This window comes from Dermacentor andersoni, chromosome 5 (genome assembly GCF_023375885.2).
Source record: "Dermacentor andersoni chromosome 5, qqDerAnde1_hic_scaffold, whole genome shotgun sequence".
NCBI classification, from domain to species: Eukaryota; Metazoa; Arthropoda; class Arachnida; order Ixodida; family Ixodidae; genus Dermacentor; species Dermacentor andersoni.
The window spans coordinates 32,809,168-32,832,311 of record NC_092818.1 but is presented as its reverse complement, the minus strand read 5'-3'; the positions used below and the strand labels follow the sequence as shown (position 1 = coordinate 32,832,311).

Here is a 23,144-nt window from a genome sequence, read left to right as displayed (position 1 = left end):
TGTATATATTCAATTGAATGGCTTACAACCAAGCAAAGTGGGGTCTTGACCAGAGTTATATTTACAACCCCTGCTCTTCCCGCCAGTCACGCGTATTTCTAGTATGCGTGCAATCTGGTATTCTCTACTGTTCGTTAAGAAAATGCTGTCGGAGCTGAAAAATGTCTTCAGTTGCGATTCATGGATTTGGGTCGCTTCCGTCATTACAAAGAATGCGATATATGAAGAACTTGTTTATTAACATTGCTAGCTGGAATGCATTTACGCTACTTATCGAGACGTGGATGCAACGGCATATATTCAATTGAATGGCTTAAAACCAAGCAAAGTGGGGCCTTGGTAACGGTTATATTTACAACCCCTGTTCTTCAAGCCAGTCACGCGTTATTCCAGTATGCGTGTAATCTGGTATTCTCTACTCTTCGTTAAGAAAATCCTATCGGAGCTGAAAAAAGTCTTCAGTTGCGTATAACTGATTAGGGTCACTTCCGTCATTACAAAGAATGCGATATATGAAGAACTTGTGTATTCACATTGGTAGCTGGAATACATTTACGCTACTTATCGAGACGTGGATGTAACGGCATATATTCAATTGAATGGCTTAAAACCAAGCAAAGTGGGCTCTTGGTCAGGGTTATATTTACTACCCCTGCTCTTCAAGCCAGTCACGCGTAATTCCAGTATGCGTGTAATCTGGTATTTTCAGCTGTTCGTTATGAAAATGCTGTCGCAGCTGAAGAAAGTCTTCAGCTGCGATTCATTGATTAATGGCACTTGCGTCATTACAAAGAATTCGATATATGAAGAACTTGTGTATTCACATTGCGAGCTGGAATACATTTACGCTACTTATCGAGACGTGGATGCAACGATATATATTCAATTGAATTGCTTAAAACCTAGCCAATTGGTGTCTTGATCAGGGTTATATTTACAACCCCTTCTCTTCCCGCCAGTCACGCGTAATTCCAGTATGCATGTGAACTGGTATTCTCTACTGTTCGTTAAGAAAATGCTGTCGGAGCTGAGAAAAGTCTTTAGTTGGGATTGATTGATTAGGGCCGCTTCCGTCTTTACAAAGAATGCATTATATGAAGAACTTGTGTATTCACATTGGTAGCTGGAATACATTTACGCTACTTATCGAGACGTGGATGTAACGGCATATATTCAATTGAATGGCTTACAACCAAGCAAAGTGTAGTCTTGATCAGGGCTATATTTACAACCCCTTCTCTACCCGCCAGTCACGCGTAATTCCAGTATGCGTGCAATCTGGTATTCCCTACTGTCCGTTAAGAAAATGCTGTCGGAGCCGAAAAAAGTCTTCAGTTGCGATTCATTGATAAGGGACGCTTCCGTCATTACAAAGAATGCGATATATGAAGAACTTGTGTATTGACATTGGTAGCTGGAATACATTTATGCTACTTATCGAGACGTGGATGCAGCGGTATATATTCAATTGAATGGCTTAAAATCAAGCAAAGTGGTGTCTTGATCAGGGTTATATTTACAACCCTATTGAAAATTTGCCCGATGCTGGGCATAGTGGAATACATCATCCATCATCATGATGGATTATGGTAGTGGGTGGCATGCTGGGTGACGGGTGGCATGGTGGGTGCTGGGTGACATGGTGGGTGACGGGTGGCATGGTGGTTGCTGGGCACGGCGGGTGCTGGGCGGCATGGTGGTTGCTGGGCACAGTGGGCGCTGGGCGGCACGGTGGGTGATGGGTGGCACGTTGGGCACTGGGTTGGATATCATCGTTGGCGCAGCACGTCAAAGGCAAGTTGTGTGATGAATTGAAGGAGCAGCCATTGCTATTCGGAAGCTCATGACGGGCTATCTTTATGTGATGTTGAGTCTTGTGAAGTGTACAGTCTGTATATACATGTTGCCAAGATGCGGCTATTTTCATGCCATAACGAATCAATCTGTAAAGCACCATACTACGTAGCATATCATCATACTTTATTGAAAAAGCATCACTAGACTTGTACTGTATTTACTTTTCCACTCGCTTGCCCTGGCGTCCTGCTTGTGTAAAAGAAAGCTCCAAAGGTGCTTTCGCAGGGAAGCAAGGTGGTTCTTCGGATGTGGTGCAGGTGGCATCATTAGATGGTCACTTATGTATTTCTCCAGGCAGTCTAAAAGGAGAGTGCAATAAATATATAAGTAAATTGTTTTTCCAATAATTTCTAGCAATAACTGAATGAAGGAAATCTGCTCTAATCACTTCAAAAAAGTTTCAGATAACAAAATGCAGCAAATGTCACACACAAACATGCTACCCAGGGCGCATGCCAGCGCAGGTTTATTTGCAGTGAGAATGCATACACATGGATCACATTGTTTTGCAGATTTACATGAGATTTTTGTATGTTTTTTGCCAAAGCCAAAGCCATGCCTCTTCTCATTGGGAGGTTGGCTTAACTGCAAAATTTAGACACATGGGAGCTGTACTCAAAGCCTTATGGGGTGGATATTTGGCTTCTGATTTTGCATAATTTGTCTGCTCTTCGACCACCAAAATTCCTGTCAAATTCGGAGAGCCACAATTTGGCTACACTGTCTCTAATGCATGCAGGAGAGCTGCAAGGTTCAAGCTGTCTGGTTTGTGCATTCTATCATTTGTTAGCTTTACTTGTTGCTCGTGCAGTTTGTGAGGAAGTCGTAACTTTAGCATTTGCCATATAGGCATAAAAGATTTCACGTAAAAGCTGTATAATGGCTGGCTTGCAAGCTTTATTTAGCTGCAAATGATGGCAACTAATGTTTTAAAGTGAAGCTTTTTTTGCCTCTTCTCCCAACATTACGGGCGCTGCAGCTGCTATGGTCTTGTCATGCGTGCCGTTGGATTTCTTGCAACATTACCAGATGGCGCTCACCTCTGCACATCCTGACCGGCGCTGCTGCCCCAGCATTTCACCGTTAGTGTGTATTGCACGTACTGTGCTGGTTTTAATTTCTATGCGAGAAAAATGCAGATGCTGGGCTGTGATAGTGTAAACGTTAGACTCGTCCTTAGTCTGAAGAGAGCGCTTTGAGCTGGAATCTCAACAGTGTGTTGGCCATGTATGTAGAAGGAGCCCATTAACACGCGCCAGCAAGGCGTGCACTCGACGTCGAGGACACCCAGACTTGAAAGAAGCGTCACACAGAACAGGAGCGTCTTCGCTATGCAGTGAAATGTAGTGCAGACCGCGAACTTATGTATACATACAATTACAAGACCTAATTGAAGTATACACAGCCTCATAATTCAATAAAGTTTAATATTTCTGCCATGATGCGGTGCGCCATGTGAGGCAATGACAACGCTCCATTCCCTCTCAGAGATTATGAACAATGACTCGCAAAAACGCCTCAAGCAAACACATCTCCCTGTGTGTTCTGTGGACTATGCAGACAAACAGAAGTGGTGCATGCAAGGAAACGCTTAACATCAACTCGCCACTTTCGTATTGGACTAAACGCTGAAAAAATTACAAACTTGCCACTAACATCACCGTTAATTATTGTCAATCAAAGCAAACAATGTGTGCTTCGTGTACATCGATTCTCACAGTGCATGGGATCTGCCATTTTTTTTTTGTTCTACTTTTCAATCTCCATATTGCTACTTTGCTAAGCTAACCTACATCTTCAATGTAAAAAACGCCTAAAGAAGCATCTTAACGTAATACAGAGCAATCTTTCATGCTCGTCTGTTAAAAAACATATTTCTGTAGGAAATGAAATCTGCGGCAGAGTGTTGATGCGACTACATGAGTAACTGGTACTTTGATCCATAAAACAATTGAATCTTGGCAGAAGAACGCCAGTTACAGCCACACTATATAGCCCTTTCTAATCCAGGCTGGCGGAAAGCGCTGGAATTCCGCACGATGCCCAGCACCTTGCTTTTCTTGGCACCGACGAGAGGCATGAAAATTTTAGGATGCTTTGCGTAGAACAAGATCAGCTATGCAGATCAGAGCGTACATGCGACAAATGTACGAGGTGCTTTCTTTGTGTACCAGTTCTTTCCTCATTCTTATGCTTAAATAAGATGAGATCACTGAAAGTCTGCCGAAAGTGCTGATAGGCCATGTCTTACAAACTTCAATAATCAGAACATCTAAAATCAAGAAAGCGGCTGACAGATGGAATAGCGCACTGTGGTATGAAGGTTATAAACATGGATGAGGTGCCTCAGAAAGGCTGGCCAACGTTTCGATAGGAGCTATCTTCGTCAAAAGTGGCCTGGTCAGCCTTGGCATGTTACGTTTAAAGGACTAGTAGGGTGACGTCACATGCGGTTGTTGTCAGTGGCAGCTGGTTGTAAAGGGAGAGACTTCAAAGAGAATGAGCGCTGTTGTCTAACGTCTGTAAGCATGGTTCCTAAGACGAGGGCACAAGACCATGAGAATAGGAAGGCGGCGAGAAAAGAAACGAAAGAAAAGCAGAAAAAAAAGAGATGCCAAGAGGCAAAAAAAGAAAGACAAGAAAAAGAAGGGCATGGGAGCGTGTTAAGGAAGTGAGGGGTTAGGGAGCATTCAGGAGTGTCATTGGCGGCATGTTTCTGCCGTTTTAGAAGAACTGGTCAGGTGGTCAGTGTGCGAGTAACAAAAAAGACCCCAAAAGACATCAGTTGAAAGAATGACTTGAGTAGCGTAGCAGCAACGCGTCGGGTAATTTTGAAGAAGATGGCGACAAGGATTCTGGGATGTAATGCATGTGGTAGCTGGCAGGCCTCTGCCTGCCAGCTACCACATGCATGGTGTTTTAGGGATGTCAGCCTCAGTAGCTCAAAGCAGGTGTCGTCACAGTGGTATATAGAGCTGGTGATACCCTGTGTGACTGATGCGCAGAAAAAGGTATCCTGGCATCTGGGATTTTGGATTGTGGTGGTGAGGTTGTTAAAAAAATATGATAGAAAGACAAAAGGGGGGAACTGAAAGTGGAATAACAAATAGGAGGGTTACATGAGCAAAAGCGGGCGGAGGCAGGTGTACATGGAAAAAGGGGTCATACAGTTGATATAAACATTAAAACATGAAAGAATATATTAAATTGAGTAGTAAGCAGGTAAAAATTAGAAACGGTGGAATAGGTGAGGTTAAGAATTAAGTTTAGCTGGTGGCACAATGTGTTTAGTGCCTTGGTTGATGACATCAGCCTTTCCGATTTAAGTTACAGTTTTAAAGTTTTTAAAGATTCTAAGTTGCTATGTGTTAAATTGATTCCCATTGGATGTAGGCATTTAAACTTGTGTATGAGGTATGATATTCCATATATTTCCTCTAGCGAGGTGAGCGGAAATTTGTAGTCTATAGAGCCTTGCTTTGTCACATATGACATGTTCATTGAAGTGGCTGGCTACTGCTTTAGGTAAATTGTTTTGTATCTGCGGGGTGACCATTCAGTCTTTTATGAATTTTTTGTCCTGTCTCACCTATGTATTATTTGCTACAAGTGGCACATTCTAGACAGTAGACTACATTGCTTGATGTGCAGATGAAACTCGAAGTTACCTTGTTTGAGTAATTTGATGCTGTACTTATTACTGCACTAGTAGATTAAATATGTTTGCATGTATAGCACCCGGGCGGCCGCAGGGACTGGTTCCTAACTTCGTTTTTCTTTTTAGTTTGGCACGTACAAGAATATCCTTAACATTATAGTGTTGCATCTCAAGACTACTCAGGGCAGGGCGGGAAAAAACTTGTTTCTGGTTGCTGGTGAGAATTGGGTAGTATTAATTGAGGATGTTGTTCATGTTTGGGAGTGTGTTTGAGAATTTAGTAGTAAGAAGAGGCGCTGTTCTTGTGATCCTAGGGTGGGGGTTGAGCACCTCGGCTCAGTCAAGTTTGGTTGCATCGGTGCAGGCTTTCTGAAGGGCATTTTCTTTGGGTGGTTCCCGTTTGATAGGGTTTCTTTAAGGTGATCAAGTCTATCTATGTAGTCTTGGTTTTCAACACACATGTGACGTAGCCATGTGCTTGGCCTTTAAAGATGCCTTCTTTGCAGCGTGGCTTGATGGTGGCTTGTATATTCTAGGTACTGTTTGTCAAAAGGTTTCCATACAGCATTGTCATTAGTGTCTCAGTGTCAATGTATATTGGTGTGTCCAGAACGTTTATGCGCTCCATTGAAGATTTTGATGTGAATTTTATTGTTGGGTGAAAAGAATTTAGAAATCCTACATATTTATCTAGCCTGTCTTGACCATGTCACCATATTATGAATATGGCGTCTATGTATCGTAGGTATGTGTGGGGCCTGTCAGTGCAGCACAATAGGAAGTCTGTAGAATCCCCATAAATATGTTCGCATAAATATGTTTTCCAATGTACATCTGCTTCCGCCCGCTTTTGCTCATGCCACCCTCTTATTTGTTATTCCAGTTTCAGTTCACCCCCATAATTGTCTGTTCTTTATTATATTTTTTCGAAACACCCTCACCAACACATTCCAAAGTCCCAGGCGCCAGGATACCTTCTTCGGTGCCTCAGCCACACAGGGTATCGCCACTTCTGTATACCGCTGTGACGACACCTACGTTGAGCTACTGGGACTAACGTCCCTAGAAAGACCATGCCGCTGCCTTCCAGCTACCCTATGCACTGCATTCTGGACTCTTTGCTGCCATCTTAACTCCTTCTAAATTATCCGACGCATTGCTGCTATGCTACTCAAGTCATTCTTTCAACTAATGTCTTTTCGGGTTGTTTTTGTTACTCGAGCACTGACCGCCTCACCGGCTCCTTTAAAGCCACAAGAACATGCTGCCAGAAACACCCCTGAATGCTCCCTAACCTCTTGCTTCCCCAACACCCTTCTATGCCCTTCTTTTTCTTTTCTTGTTCTTTCTTTCCCTCTTGGTGTCTTTTTTTTTCTCCTTTTCTCCCCGCCTTCCCACTCCCACTCTTGTTCCTACGTCTTAGAAATCAGGCTTACAGACATCAGGTTACCGCGCTCATTCTCCTTCAAGTCTCCCTATACAACCAGCCACTCCCGACAACTGCATGTGACGTCACTCTACTAACACTTTAAAACTAACATGCCGAGGATGACGAGGCAGCCTTTGAGAAGATAGGTCCTCCTAACGAAATGTTGGCCACCCTTTCTGAGGCACTTTATCCCTGTTTATAACTTTTACATCCCAATAATCAAAATAGTGTTTTGAAATTGCATGGCTGCGAACGCTGCAGATTGTAAAGCAGCACATCAGGTGACCACAGTCAACACTTTGGAAGGCAGTGGTTTAAAAAGCTTTTAGACCATACAATTTGCCAAGCTGTGTCGGAACCCAATTTTCTTGAGAAGCATTATTTCAAAAAAGTGAAATGAATGCTGCAGCGTGAAAAGCTACAATAGCGCATGCCAAGTCTACATGATAAATTTCAAAGACAATGAGGTGCTTAAATGTTCACTTCTGTTAAGACAATGAGCAGCAGGTGAATGCAAGCTATCAAGGTCCTGTCAAAATTAACTGCTCGTGTAGCCACCCGACTTTCTTGATTGTTTTTAATTGAAACTAATTATGGGGGAAACTTTGTGGGCAGTTTTCGCCGGAAACCCATATCCCGAAATTATCTTGTGCTGCTTTTCATACCCACAGAGACATTTAAGTTGTGTGTCGAGACGCAGTGCATATACAGCAGAAGAAAAAGATATAGATATAGGCACTTGCCTCATTCTTGCTTTGCCATTTCTTGTCGCTCTATATACATCATGCAATGCTAACTCATTCAGATAACTTATGGATATGCAGTTATGTTTCTTAAATGAGGTGACTGTTGACTTACTCTTCAAAACAGCCACTTTCTCCGGTGTTGCCGGAAGCTTCCCAGATGCGCGGCACATTGTCCGGCAGGCCTGTCCAGTCAGGCTGCTTTCACCTGCTTGCACTGGTGTCCACAGGTGCCATGCCACCTCTAATGGGCACTTCCCGTCGGAAGCAGACTTGAATATGTAATGCCACTTGTTGAGTGGCATCACCAATCCCACACCAATCTGTACCTGCAATAGATATGAAGTGTTTTTTTCCTGAGCAGTATTCTTAACACTAAAACACACTTGTATAAAACAATATGATATAGGTTAATTAGGTCCGTCAATTTCTGATGCAACTCTATAATTTCCAATTTCTGCCCCTCGAACAAGTTTTAAAAAAAAAACTGGGGTTAAACCCAACCTCACCAAGATATTCATTTTTGTGTAAAGGATTAAACTAATAAAATTTTCCCATTTTAAGGGCAGCAAACACTCATATTTCTTACAGTCTAACCTTGCAATAATGAAATTAACAGAGAAAGCGAAACAATTGATTCAAATAGGTGCACCGCCATGCAGAGAACAGTGCAAGAACGAGTGACGTCAAGGCCTCCAAGATTGCAGTGTCACACGGAGAACAGTGCAGCACATGTTACCTAGAGACCTACGCGCGCCACTCTCCAAAGGCCACCACCATCACACACTACATGGCCTTGTTCTAAAGAACACTGGAGACATGCCTTGAAAGTATGATTACCCTCGCATGGTTGAAAACAAGTGAATTCCCTTGTGGGCTCTGAAAACCACTCGCACCACTCACTCGTCTCAGCAGTTATATTTTCGTCATGACTAAACTGCAGCGACGAATGCGCCAAGTCCCGTCACAACTTCAAACTTCAGAACTCGGTGTGCACGCTCTTTTTACTGCGACCAGGTTTGAAATGTTTGTTGTAACAGTACAGCGCTAGTACAGCGGCAGCGGAATTCTCTTTAGGGACAATTGCACCTTCTACATCTTTTTGTAGGTTTTTGCGCAATATGGTGCGTTGCTGTTTTTGTCATTAAGCCCTTCAATTGATGTCTAGCGCCTGTTCAGACTGTGTCTCTGTGTGTGTGTGTGCCCTTGCACTTGTCATGATGTCCAAGTTCAGCTACCCCCAACAAGAACTAACTTTCGCATTAATCAGAAGTACATATTAGCACGCTTTATAAAAAGCCAAAGGATTAGCACTATGCTGACCGGAAATGAGAAATGGTAAGAATATTCTGGCTGAAAACAACATTTCATGTTTATCAACACTGACGGGCAAGTAATTAAGAAAGTTGGTGTACGTTAATGTTTACTTTTGAGTGATACAAGGGACAGAAAGAAGACAAGACACAAAAGCTACCAATTCAACATTAATTTTGATGCAAGAATTAAAGATAATATTTATACTGCGTGTGCCCTTGCACTGCACAAGCAATCTTTTAAGAGAAAGGGCACAAGTTGCAATACAAATGTACGAAATCATGATAAACAGTACTTGCATAAAGATAGAACAAATAAGCACGGAGTGATCACTATTCCGTGTCATTTAGAGAGTATTCCTCTTTGTAATGCAATCATAATGAGCACTGACTGACAGATGTCCCTCCTTTTTAAATGGTTTGCCTCAGTGATATTGTTGATCAATCGGTTGCCATAAGTAAACAAAAGAGATGAACAGTCTAAATCTGGCGTGCATCACCAGTTGTGTCAATGCATTGTCAAGTGGGACGAGCATGCTTGTCCCTTGAGTGAATAATGGTGCTCTCCTGGGCACATGCTTATACACCAGCCAGTCTGCCCCATGTACAAGACCGTCCATTCTTAGTACGAAGATGATGCAGAGTGGCCGAACTCCGCGGATTGCCAGCGCGCATGGCATGGCTGTGCAATGGAGCTAAGCGGCGCAGGCGCACAGGAGCTTAGAGGTGGGACTTCATGTCGTATGTCATCCGCTAAAGCATGGCGTGCTCCCGCACTTTAGCAGATGACACGAAGCTCCACAGCCCCCCTGCGCCATGCACGCTGGCATTCCGCGGGGCGTGGTCACGCTGAGTCGTGTTCGTGCCAAGAGTTGACGACCCTGTACATTTGACCAAACATACACATGAACAGAGGCATAGACTACACTACTAATGACGGACACAAGCCATATTTAGTGGTAATTTATACAAATCTCCCTTGCCTGGACGTCTTTCTCAATGCGCTTGTGGAATGCTATGCACACATATTTCGAGCGAAAAAATAAAGTAGGCAGGTATGCAGCACAGTCCACAAGCGAACTGAGAAAAGCGAGCAGGCAAGCGAGGTACGCTTAGTTAAACATACCACGAAATATGTCTAGCGCGTGTTAGGGGCAGTGTACTGCATTCCAATGTTAGGAAGCTGACAGGCCAGGAACTAAATATGTACCAAAGAAATCACCACATTTTACTGAGAAGACCGGCAAGCTCGTCTGACTTGGCCCCGTGCATTGCCGCGATAGGGCTTTAGGCCAGATTAAATTAGTTTATCTGTTTCCACCCACGGTGAAAAATTGACAAGAGAAATCAGAGAGGCATACCACAAGACGTGTGAGCAAGCCCCCATTATGAATGCATGAAAAAAGGCGTCCTTTCTAGATGACAAGGGATAGAAATTAGTCTGACTATTCACCTTTTTTTACGCAAATACTGTTTATTGTGATTTTTTGCCTTTGTATTACGACTCACATTTTCCTTCTGAAGGAACTTGTGCACAATATAAGCACACATTCAGTGTTATTTTTATTCCTTCTATCAAAATATTCAGTCATCACTGGTCATGTTGTATGGTCTCCCTTCCTTCACTGTGTAAATTTTGTCAAGAGTTATATGAACTGACTGGCAAACTCAAAACGACACTACAAATTTCACCTAGAGGATACGGCTGGTTCTCAGAAAATGCACAAATACGGCGACAGGTGTCTGTTGGCACACTGTAGCAATAATGGGTGCAAGCTACCTTTGGCATTGCTGCAATACATCAGTTGTCACATGGCTACAACCCTTAAGAAACAACAGAAATGTAAGTGCACAGCAAAAACAAGCAGGTTCACCAACCACAAATTTCACTTCAGCAGCCACAACATAGGCAGTTTCATGTAGCTAAAGCATTAGCTAATATGTAGAAAATACATGCACAAGCACCCTTAGCTTGAGATACCTGCATACCAACATAAAACCATGAGTTGCAGTGCATATGATGCTTGTTCTTGACAATAGTATTTTGTGAAAAATACTTTTTGGATTACGTACAATGCTTTCAATTCATTTGCCCAGTTTTCAAAGGCTTTTGACAGCATTACACTTTGTACTTGCTAGTTGAAAATATTCTCACTTGAACAGCACCAAGCAGAATAAATAGAAAACTGCCCACTGTGCTAACCAAATATGTGGAGAGACCCAAAGTAATAGAATTATTTCTGGACAGCTGTAGACTTAGCGCTTGTTGGCTGATAATCACTACTAAAATTACACCATTGCCAAGCAGATGTTCTGTGTGGTGCTGTTGAAATCAAGTTCACTTGATGAGCAACATAGCAATAACCAGCAAATGCTTTAGCCATAGCGAGCAGGCAATCTTGCATGTGCAAAACTGCATGCTTATTTAATGATAGTGCGTCAATACACTGAACTATGTACCAACTATGTGGTCTATGCAGTATAGACAAAGTGGAAAACAATGCAACTGGACACAGACTCTGCCACAATGCCTACTTGCATGAATGGGTATAGCTTAAGAAGAATATAAAAAAATGTAGAGAAAGAAAGCAAGCTTACTAGAAAACTCCTCACTGCTGTAGTACTTACAGCACAGTGAGTACTGGCCTTCATGTACCATTTAAAGAAATTCAAGCTCGTGTCCATTGTTCTGGGAACTTGAGAAATAATTGTGAAATTAATGCAGAAGGTTGGGCTAGTTGGCGTTGACACAGCTCCTGTGACGTAGTTACTAGCACAAAGAAGGCAAACGGAATAAAGGTCGGACTAGCCAAAGCAGTAGACTTCAACTGCCAAGCTTTATTCAGAAGAAACATGCAAACAGGCCACCGCATGCTCAGTTATTGTGGAGACAGATGCATAAACGAATGTGCCACATAGGGGATAACGAAATGCACATAGAAGCTGATAAGCATCCACAAGAAGCCATTACGAAGCATTCACCAGATTTTTCTGAAGACAACACTTATTTATCAGCTAGTACCAGTGATGGAGTGCTTATGCATTCATCAGCAGCTTTCGAAATGCAAAACACCTCAAACATTTCCCTATATAACTGCCTGGCAAACTGACTGAGCACTTGTGTGTTATGAAAACATGGGGAGCATTTATGGGTACTTTAACAGTGATCAGCCAAGTAGCCAGCGCCTGTGAGAGCATTTACAGCGTTCCGGTACTCCCCAAGCCACTCATTCAGGCACCTGTTTGTTCAATATGCCACTTTCCACAGGGAAGTGCAATGTAGTATACCACCACTACATTTCAGTTAACAAAGCAGGTGACATGCTCCTTAGTGCATGTACCTTGACGCCCGGCAATGTTTACCAGCTTGCGTATTCTTGTGAGCGTTAGCGGTGCTGAAAAAATGCCTACACCAAACTTGTTCGCCACCTTTCTTCTAGGTGATGGGACACCCTGTGTATGTATGGCAGAGCTGCACGGCTACCACTGGGACATGCATTACTGCACGTCCAGTGGGCAATGTAGTAGTGCCAATGACTTTCTTGTTGTGCTGGCTTTGCTGTTAAAAACATTGTGGGTGTTTTCGAACAGTGTTAAGTAGGACTCAAGTTCACACATGAGTTGCCAGAAGATGATCGCCTGCAATCATTCGATATCTGTAAAATTTTAAATCATACTTTCCTTTATTATATATACTCTCTTAGGAAAAAGAAGCCCTTGCTCGACTACCGTTTGGCATACTCTATGTTAAAAGATGCATAGCTCCTAGCTGCCCGAGAGCTGTTCTGGTTAAATCTTGTGCACCAGGTTTCCTGCAGCGCTCAGCAACAAGCGAGCCATTTATGTAGGGCCGGGCATCTCGATAACACCTTGGTGTCAATTACTGGGAGCCTCATTAATAAGGTAAAAACAGACCTGGCAGCTGCTCGGTGCAATAACGCACGTCCCAGTGGGCGCCCTGTGGCTGTGCCATCTGTACATGGGTGTCCCACCACCTAAACAATGTGGCAAACCAGTGCAGTGTAGGTGTTTTCTTCAGCGCCACTAGAGCTCGCAAGAATGTGCAGGTTGGTAAGCAACGCCGGGAATCAGGGTACATGCACTAAGGAGCACGTCACCCACTTTTTTAACTGCAATGTGGGGGTGGTATACAAGATTTCACTTCCCTGTAGAAAGTGCTTATTGGACAAAAGGGCAGGTTCTTGAATGAGAGGCTTAGGGAGCACCGGAACGCTGTAAACGCTCTAGCAGGCACTGCCCATTTGGCTGACCACTGCCGAAGATGTGCTCGTAAATGCTACCTGTGTTTTCAAAACAAGCAAGTGCTCAGACGGTTTGACAGGCAGTTAGATAAGGAAATATTTGGTGTTTGGCATTTCAAAGGCTGCTGATGAATGTGTAAGCACTCCTTCACTGGAACTCACTGATAAAGGAGTGTTTTTGTACCTTGAGAAGAACCTGCTGAATGCTTTGTAATGGCTTGTTGTGGGCAGTATTGGCTTCGTTGCGCATTTGGTTTCCTCCCATGTGGCACATTTATTTATGCATCTGTCTGCAGATATTTTTGAGCATAAGGTGGGGCCTCATTGCGTGTTTTCTGAATAAAGCTTGTAAGTTGAAGTCTAGTGCACTGTCTTGTCCAACTTTTTTAATAATTAGTCTTGTTCGTGCAAGTAACCATCACAATAATTGTAATACCAATGTTAAACAATGGTAAGCATGCTGCATGCTTAGACCTGTGACATATTTGGCCCATCACACTTTTATCCTTACGTGTGCAGAAACCGCACAAGCGTGTAGCCTAAACGAAAAAAGAAAAGTGGATATAAAAGGTATAACACAGGAAAGTTTCAAATCAATAAAACAAAATAACAAGAGGTAGATATAATGTGTACTAACCAAAATAAAATGTCACGCGCAGCCAAGTGATATATGCAAGAAAAAATAAACCTCAAGACATGTTAGGTCTAGTTTTAAAGTGAACAAGGTAATGTGTACATAATCTCTACAAACACAAATAAGCAGCAAGTTAAATAAAGTTGAGCAGATATTTACCCTATTTAGTAAGTACTGCTGAGTAATATGTCCATAAACTTATACACTTCAGTCATACCTGACCAGACCATCCGATTACACACAGTGCTGCTGCAGCCATAGCTCCTCCCTGACGTGGACACTGTTGTTGGTCACGGCCTTGCCACTGCAAGATAGGTTCTGTGTTAACTTATAGCAGTGGCACTTTAAAGAAATCATTGTGAACACATGCAAGGAGGCTTTCATACTTTCATACAGGCTTTCATGAAAGCCTCTAACCCTACAGCTAGAATAGAACTGGCAGAACTTTCGAAGTTATTCAACAAGCGTAAGACAGCTGACATAAGGAAGCATAACATGGATAGAATTGAACAAGCTCTCAGGAACGGAGGAAGCCTAAAAGCAGTGAAGAAGAAACTAGGAATTGGCAAGAATCAGATGTATGCGTTAAGAGACAAAGCCGGCAATATCATTACTAATATGGATGAGATAGTTCAAGTGGCTGAGGAGTTCTATAGAGATTTATACAGTACGAGTGGCACCCACGATGATAATGGAAGAGAGAATAATCTAGAGGAATTCGATATCCCAGAAGTAACGCCGGAAGAAGTAAAGAAAGCCTTGGGAGCTATGCAAAGGGGGAAGGCAGCTGGGGAGGATCAGGTAACAGCAGATTTGCTGAAGGATGGTGGGCAGATTGTCCTAGAAAAACTGGCCACCCTGTATACACAATGCCTCAAGACCTCGAGCGTACCGGAATCTTGGAAGAACGCTAACATAATCCTAATCCATAAGAAAGGCGACGCCAAAGACTTGAAAAATTATAGACCGATCAGCTTACTGTCTGTTGCCTACAAAGTATTTACTAAGGTAATTGCAAATAGAATCCGGAACACCTTAGACTTCCGTCAACCAAAGGACCAGGCAGGATTCCGTAAAGGCTTCTCAACAATAGATCATATTCACACTATCAATCAGGTGATAGAGAAATGTGCGGAATATAACCAACCATTATTTATTGCTTTCATTGATTACGAGAAAGCGTTTGATTCAGTCGAAACCTCAGCAGTCATGGAGGCATTGCGGAATCAGGGTGTAGACGAGCCGTATGTAAACATACTGAAAGATATCTATAGCGGTTCCACAGCCACTGTACTCCTCCATAAAGAAAGCAACAAAATCCCAATAAAGAAAGGCGTCAGGCAGGGAGATACGATCTCTCCAATGCTATTCACAGCGTGTCTACAGGAGGTATTCAGAGACCTGGATTGGGAAGAATTGGGGATAAGAGTAAATGGAGAATACCTTAGTAACTTGCGCTTCGCTGATGATATTGCTTTGCTTAGTAACTCAGGGGACCAACTGCAATGCATGCTCACTGATCTGGAGAGGCAGAGCAGAAGGGTGGGACTAAAAATGAATCTGCAGAAAACTAAAGTAATGTTTAACAGTCTTGGAAGGGAACAGCAGTTTACGATAGGTAGCGAGGCACTGGAAGTGGTAAGAGAATACATCTACTTAGGACAGTTAGTGACTGCTGATCCAGATCATGAGAGTGAAATAATCAGAAGAATAAGAATGGGCTGGGGTGCGCTTGGCAGGCATTCGCAGATCATGAACAGCAGGTTGCCATTATCCCTCAAGAGAAAAGTGTATAACAGCTGTGTCTTACCAGTACTCACGTACGGGGCAGAAACCTGGAGGCTTACGAAAAGGGTTCTACTTAAATTGAGGACGACGCAACGAGCTATGGAAAGAAGAATGATAGGTGTAACGTTAAGGGATAAGAAAAGAGCAGATTGGGTGAGGGAACAAACGCGCGTTAATGACATCTTAGTTGAAATCAAGAAAAAGAAATGGGCATGGGCAGGACATGTAATGAGGAGGGAAGATAACCGATGGTCATTAAGGGTTACCGACTGGATTCCGAGGGAAGGGAAGCGTAGCAGGGGGCGACCGAAAGTTAGGTGGGCAGATGAGATTAGGAAGTTTGGAGGATCAACATGGCCACAATTAGTACATGACCGGGGTAGTTGGAGGAGTATGGGAGAGGCCTTTGCCCTGCAGTGGGCGTAATCAGGCTGATGATGATGACATGCAAGGAGCACAGAAAAAGTCACAAAAACAATGTTTGCACCATTGCAGGGTGGGAACAGAGCACAAGGTCAAAGTTACTGATGAATATTGTGATAATAGGGACCTCTTCATGACAATAAAATTTTTAAGACCGACAGCTACAGTACATTACAAACAAATGTTTGTTTACGTAACAATTCATTTTTTTCTATCAGTTAGGCAACTTTCCCTTGTCATCTCTAGTTATGTCAAAACACCTTGTCTCAAAACGTAAGCTGCAGTAGTAGCAAGCCGTAATTGCTTAAATTTTTTTGCCCGAACCCTATGAGGGAGATTTTGTGCGCGGCGGCAACGCGCAACGGCTTTGAGCGAGAAAACGGGCCGTCGCGCGAACATATCGCTCGTTCTTGTCGCCTGGTTCTGGAAATCTAGAATTCGTCGCTCGTCGCCCAGAAGTGCTATGAGCGAACAGACAATAACGCGAAGCCGGAACTGGATGTACATCAGTCGAATACTACCGCTTGTTGCACGGAACAAGCAAACGACTATGTTGATACGTGCAAGGTTAAGAACCTACTGCAAGACTATAAAAATGTTTTACGCTGCTCCTTTGAGTAAAACACAGCAAACTAAATTAATAAAGCACACTTTTGGTGCGTATTTGCTGCCCTCATACCGGCAACACCGGGGAGACGGCTTTCAATGTCGTCGCTCGCATAAGGTACGACTTGTACGGAACGAGCTAGCGCGACAGCCATCTACATCGCGTCTCTGTCGCGCGCAAGACCGCTCGCATGGGGTACGACTTGTAGGGAACGAGCGAGCGCGACAGCCATCCACATCGCGTCGCTGTCGCGCGCAAGATCACTTGCATGGTGTTTATACTTTTTCCCAATACCTGCTCACAAACCGACAACCGCGTATATAGACATTATTTACAACCTCGAAGCATAAGTAAGAGAGGAAACGTCATTGCAGTAAGAATAGGTAAAGAGGCAGATGAGTCTTTGTAATCCAACTTCAGCAGAAAAGTGGCAGCTCGCGCAAATTAGGACTGTTGCCGAACCTAATCCCTCTCACCGGAAGGAAGCGCTCGCTAAGATTTTCAATTTAGAATTAAGCCAATAAACTTGAGCAAGCAAATTATGCCAACCAACGCTCAGCAAGCATCGGCACAGTCAATGTCGTCGTGGGAGTTCGATTTCTTACGCTCGCAAGGCAATCTATGCACACACGAGAAGCAAGCACAGCATGCGTGTACTAACCTTTTAAATGGTACGATGCGGTCGAAAAGCGCCTTCCAAGTTGCCGGAGCTGCAAAGTTATTCCCGCATACATGCAGTTGCGTAGTGGACGACCTGCGGAACGCTAATAATGCGCATCATTTCTTTGCGGCGTCCACCGAACTTTCCACAACCACCACGGACAAAGGGAACGCACTCCATGGCATGAAAATCGTTGGTCCACGTTTGCCTGGCGCACCACGCATACCGCGAGTTTGCAGCGAGACACAAGCTATCTTCGGACACTTTTGTGCACGCGAACTAAGTCACAATTCATTACAGCAAACGCAAAAACACGATCAAACAAACACATCGTAGCAACTCGTACGACCGACAGCACATGTAAACAAGGGAACAAGATTGGCGGATGGATACTATGAGCAACTACATTGAAACGGGGCGGTGGGTGGCGCCACCTGTGAAATTGGGAGTTTGGTTGGCCTTCGCGTTGACTAAAATAATAACCAGCACACACTCGCTTTGTGCCTTGTTGCGCCCAACTACATATAGATGTTGAAATACATAAACAACCATCGCACAGTTTATATTATCCGCTATACTTTAGCGCAGAAAGCAATTCTATGACGTATTTTCAATTTCCAGGAGCTTCCGCCGCATGCGGGCAGTAAAAAGATGGCCTTCGAGATTCGCGTATGCCATTCTTAGGAAGCCTTTCCTGGGCTGTAATTTGAAGAAATATATATAAAAAGGTTTAGTAAAAAAGAAAAAAAAGGTGCGGAAAGCGAGAGGGTGGAGCCCCTAGCCCAGAACTCCACTGGCTTGTGCGGTCCGACGTGCCGGTCGGACCGCACAGGTTGGCGAGGTTGGCGAGCCAAGTCTCCCATTGCTCCCTTCCAGAAAGTTTGCCGCCTACTTTCAGCTATGTTGAAGCCCATCCATGCCCACCCACGACGTCTTGCGCTACTGCCCGTGCATTGGCCCGTGCTATCTGCGCCGTCACTTCGTTTTAAACGACTTGTTGCTTTCGTCACTAGCACTAGAAATCGTTGACATGATCTCGGAGGTACACGTCCAGTGTGCGATGTTTCCGTGCGCGCTGTAACTTATTCAGTCAGAAAGCATCAAATCTACGAGGATTAATCGCTCGTGTGGCGCGGGTTACACCCGTGTCTTCCGCATTGCTTTCGTGTTGGTGTGGTGAATGTGTGCGTATTGCGCTCCGTCGTCCATGCCTTCTGTATTTATCGAGCGGCCCACGAATATTCCTCGAAAAAACCGCATGTCTCTGCCGCGTGAATGTGTCCTATGTGGTGGGTGCCAGAAATGTGCGGCGGTGTACAATATGCTCGCTGGCAATTGAGTGCTACCGTGCATTCCAGCGAATAGACGCGGCTGCTTATGCACGGTTTTATTCAGTGTTTCTTCATTAGCTTTGTGATTTACTTGCGTCTGCGATAGAATCCACAAGGTGCCCCAGTTAAAAAAGACAACAGGAATTCATGTCGCAACTAGAGAAATTTCTGTTGTACGACAGAAGTTCCTCACGTTTCCGTAGTTGACAGACATTCCTGACGTTACGACAGAAATTCTGTGACTTAAGTATTCTGTCGCGAAGACCAAGATCTCTGAAGTCGCAACAGAAACGTTCTGTCGCGACAACAAGAGTTCTGAAGTCGGAACAAGAGCTTTCTATCATGACAGCGACTCTGATATTACGACAGCAATTCTGACGTCGCAACAGAAACATTCGGTCGCGACGGCCAATAGTTCTGAAGTCGCAACAGAAGCGCTTTCCGTCGCTGCCCTTTAAAATTGTTTGTCAGTTTCGCATCGGTGGTGTGCACTGTACTTTTCTCTTGCGCGGTATTCAACCGTGCTTCTCTCAAGCCGGCAATGCTGATAGCACCGACACCGGTATTAAAGTCGACGTGGCCAATTGTTATAATTCTGCCGTGACCACGCGGCACCTACCCGCCTCCTCAAAATCTGCCGCTGATCAAAATCATACCATCTGCGGGAATGGCTGCGTATCCTTTTAGTTTTATTTGGTAAGATGTGGTACACAAGCCTGTGGACTTACATGTGCGGTTACACTGTCACATTAGTTAATTTCCCAGAATTATTGCACAAGCTTATGCGAAGCGGAAAAGAAGTTTTCGGTTGTTCCACAAAGTTGCGTGAAAACCTGTCTCGCTCGGGTCTCATTAATCTGGTACAGCGCTGCCGTGAGAAGCCAGTATGCTGTCAGAATGAAGACTCATCCACGAGTGTTCATGTAGCTATTTTGCGTTGAGCACACGAATTATGTGCGCGCTCAAAAGTGTAAAGAGCGAGAGACAACTGTCGAAATTAGCAGTAACAACCCTAACAATGTCCCCGGTCACCGTTGTCAATTTCTGAATTTCTTATTCAATATGCATATCGTACAGCAAAATCGATGTTCTATCACTCCACGATGTACTACTACCTGTCGATGGTAACAACACTTGTGCTCTTCTAGAGATGTGGCAGCTGACGCGGTGGAGGGAACCGCATCTTGGCTTTTAAAATACAAATGTAAACAGCAACGCAGACAGCGGTTTTTACTGTCGACATAGCCAAAATGTACGCAGAAACACAAATGCGCCGTGGTGCAGTAAGCGTGGCTACTACGAGGTGTCTTTCAAATGCCGCCATCGTTAAGCAAGACCAGGCCGCCAGTACGGCGCTTACCTTCATGCGCACAACGCCGCGCCGTGTAGTGCCGTCCCTCCATTATTAGGTCTTCGGGTTGTCGTCGCGAGGAAGCGACGACGATCGTAGCCCGCTGGTGACACGCTGCTTTTTCCCTTCGCCTACGCCCCACTGGCGTTCTAGGAGACGCAGTCGTTGCTCCTGGCTCATTGCACTGACATCGTCGTGGCGTCGTTTCGCAGCCGCAGGGTCAGACTCCATGGGTTCCTCGTTGCTTTTTTCAGAAGGGCGTGGAATATCTTGCGGTGAATTGGTATCCATGCTCGTGGTTGCCGACTTGGGGGTGCTGGGCGCTGACTCACGAGTCCCTGGCATGGCGCCTTCCTTTTTATCGCTCAGCGCTGCGGCCGTTGGGCTCTCGACCACTGGGTTGGAGGCAGCTTGCTCAGCTTCATCCTCGTCCATGTGCAGCTCACTATTATCGCCGAATGTTCCTCGAGTTGCGGCGCGGGCGTATGACTTCGTGCATTCAGCCTCTTCATGCCCGAAGGCGTGGCACTCGCTGCACTTGGGCACCTTGCAGTCCCGCCTAATGTGGCCTGTGTTGCGGCAGCGGAGACATATCGGCGCACGCCCGGGCACGACGACTAATACTGTACCGTTCCCGATACGCAGCTGATGGGGTATGCGCTCGAGGCTTACACCTTCTCGAAGAACCAGCCGCACAACACGAGTAGTCGAGTCGGCGTTTTCAAACCCGCCGGTCTTCCATCTATCGCTCGAAACTTCTTTCACTTCGCCGTACTCGGCGAACGCCCGCCTCAGAGTTTCGTTGCTGACGTTGAAGGCACACCAATGCACCTTCAGCCGCACTTCCTGCCTTTCAGGGTCAAAGACAACGCAAGTCTTCCCTTTAACAACAATATGCCCGATGTCGAGCAACTTTTTCTTGGCTTCTTCACTACGGAAGTTGACTAACCAGACGTGCGACATCTGGTACGCTCCAATACCGCCCACCTGTTCAATGACGCCGGCTTCTTTCATCGGCTGGCGGAAATCTTCTATCCTGTAAGGCCTTCCAGCGGTGTCGCAGTGAAGAACAACCATTGTTTTCAGTCCTTCTCCGGTTGGCAGCGGCGGCAGTACAATCCAGGAGGAGGCAAAATCAGCTGCTGAGACTCGTGACTGAGCAGGAATTGGATATTGTAGCGATACAAGAGACCAAAATCGAGAGTCAAGACCAGACCGACAGAATGGTGCTCTCGTTCAGTAGTCGGTATGATGTTTGCGTGTCTCATGCCGTGGGTACCTCGGCAGGTTGCATGCTGTTGATTCGCCAGTCTCTGGGAGCGATTGTGGAAAGAGTTGTGACTTGCGTTTTCGGTCGATGGATTGTCTGTGACATCACACTTGCTGGTTTGGAATTGCGTATTATCTGTATCTACGCACACACTAACACGGAAGAGAGGCGAAACCTTTTTGAGATAGTCGGCAACCATTGTGACACAGACCGTCTGCTTGTCTTACTTGGCGATTTCAACTGCGTAAGCATGGCACGAGACAAAACCAGTGCGACGCCCTACCGAGATGCGAGTACTGCCTGTTTAAGTGACATAATTGATCGCTGTCATCTAGAGGATGTTGGTGATTGTCTCGGATGTGGCTCTGGCGTTCGGTTTACCCATTTCCAAGGAACGAGTCACGCGCGTCTGGATCGGGCGTACGTATCTGTTGAACTGATACCGTACTGCGGCGAATACAGCGTACAACCAGTGCCGTTCAGTGACCATTGTCTTGTTGTCTTCCATGTAGGTAAAAGAAAAGGAACGAAAAGCAAATTTGTGTGGGAAAACTGGAAACTTAATGAGAAGCTTCTAAACGATGATATCTTCGTGGATCGCGTTACGTCGGCGATACACGAACTGCCAATGGCGGACAACGAACTTCTGGGAGCGAAGTGGGAAAGATTTAAGCAGGCAATGAAAATGATGGCAATTGAACGATCGTGCGCTATAAAGCAAAAGCAAAGGCTGCAGGAAAACACGTTGAGAGATGACCTAAAGTTTTTGATAAAGCAAGAAGGAAAGCAGCCAGGCACTTGCACCGAAGAAATGCGCACCGTCAAGCAGAAACTAGAGGCAATAGATACGGAGCGATATCGAGGAGCGATCGTGAGGGCGAGGGCACAGCGGCTGTTAGCGGGCGAAATGCCCACAAAACGTGCTTTCGGCTTGGAAAAAAGGCACGCCCGCAAGAATGACATACCAAAAATAGAGTGGAACGGTGTAATCTTCGTAGACAAAGGAAATATAGAAAGGGCCTTTTATGAATACTACAGCGGGCTCTTTGGTTACACCAAAGTAAGAACCGAAGACTTCAAGACCCGTTTCCTCTCTTTAATGCCGCGGCTTAGTGATGATACGAAAGAGCGGCTAGAACTGCCCATTTCAACAGAAGAAGTGCGGAAAGCCATAGAAGACCTCAACCCGGGAAAGTCCCCAGGACCAGACGGGCTAGTAGCACCGCTTTATAAGGCATTCAAAGATGATTTAGCACCGGTTTTGGCTACACTGTTTAATGAGGCTTATGACAAGGATATGCTTCCTCCTTCATTTTTAACATCCCATACAATTTTAATACCAAAAAGCGAAGATGAAGCTAGACTGCGACAGGTTACCGCTTACCGACCCATATCCCTGACTAATGTAGACTACAAGATCTTCATGAAAATTCTGGCTAAAAGACTCCAAGCCGTGATGCAAGAATTAGTGGGACCACATCAGACCTGTGGTATCAAAGGTCGCACCATATATACCAACATACACACAGCCCGGTCCGTGCTCGAGTGTTGCGACGCTTTGCATGAAAGCATCGCAATGCTCCAGCTCGATCTAGAGAAAGCCTTCGACAGGGTGCCGCATGACCTCTTGTTCTCTGTTTTAGAGCACGTTAATGTCGGATCAGTCATCTGCCAAGGCGTAGCCATGGCGTACAGAGGATGCACGACGCGGTTGTTAGTAAATAAGGGGGTGGGAGCGCGCATCCAAGTGCAACGCTCTGTGCGTCAGGGTTGCCCCCTGTCACCATTGCTTTTTTGTTTGTATATTGAACCTTTTT

At 44.9% G+C, this 23,144-nt stretch overlaps 1 long non-coding RNA gene across 1 annotated transcript; it reads right to left on the bottom strand.

Annotated features, from left to right (window-relative positions):
• Positions 1-1,959: 1,959 nt before the first annotated feature.
• Positions 1,960-17,885, bottom strand: LOC126519938 (uncharacterized). The gene is made up of 4 exons (XR_011894598.1): positions 17,376-17,885; positions 14,114-14,200; positions 7,803-8,016; positions 1,960-2,156 (listed from the first exon to the last, which is right to left on the bottom strand). It is a non-coding gene; the product is annotated as an uncharacterized lncRNA (long non-coding RNA).
• Positions 17,886-23,144: the final 5,259 nt, after the last annotated feature.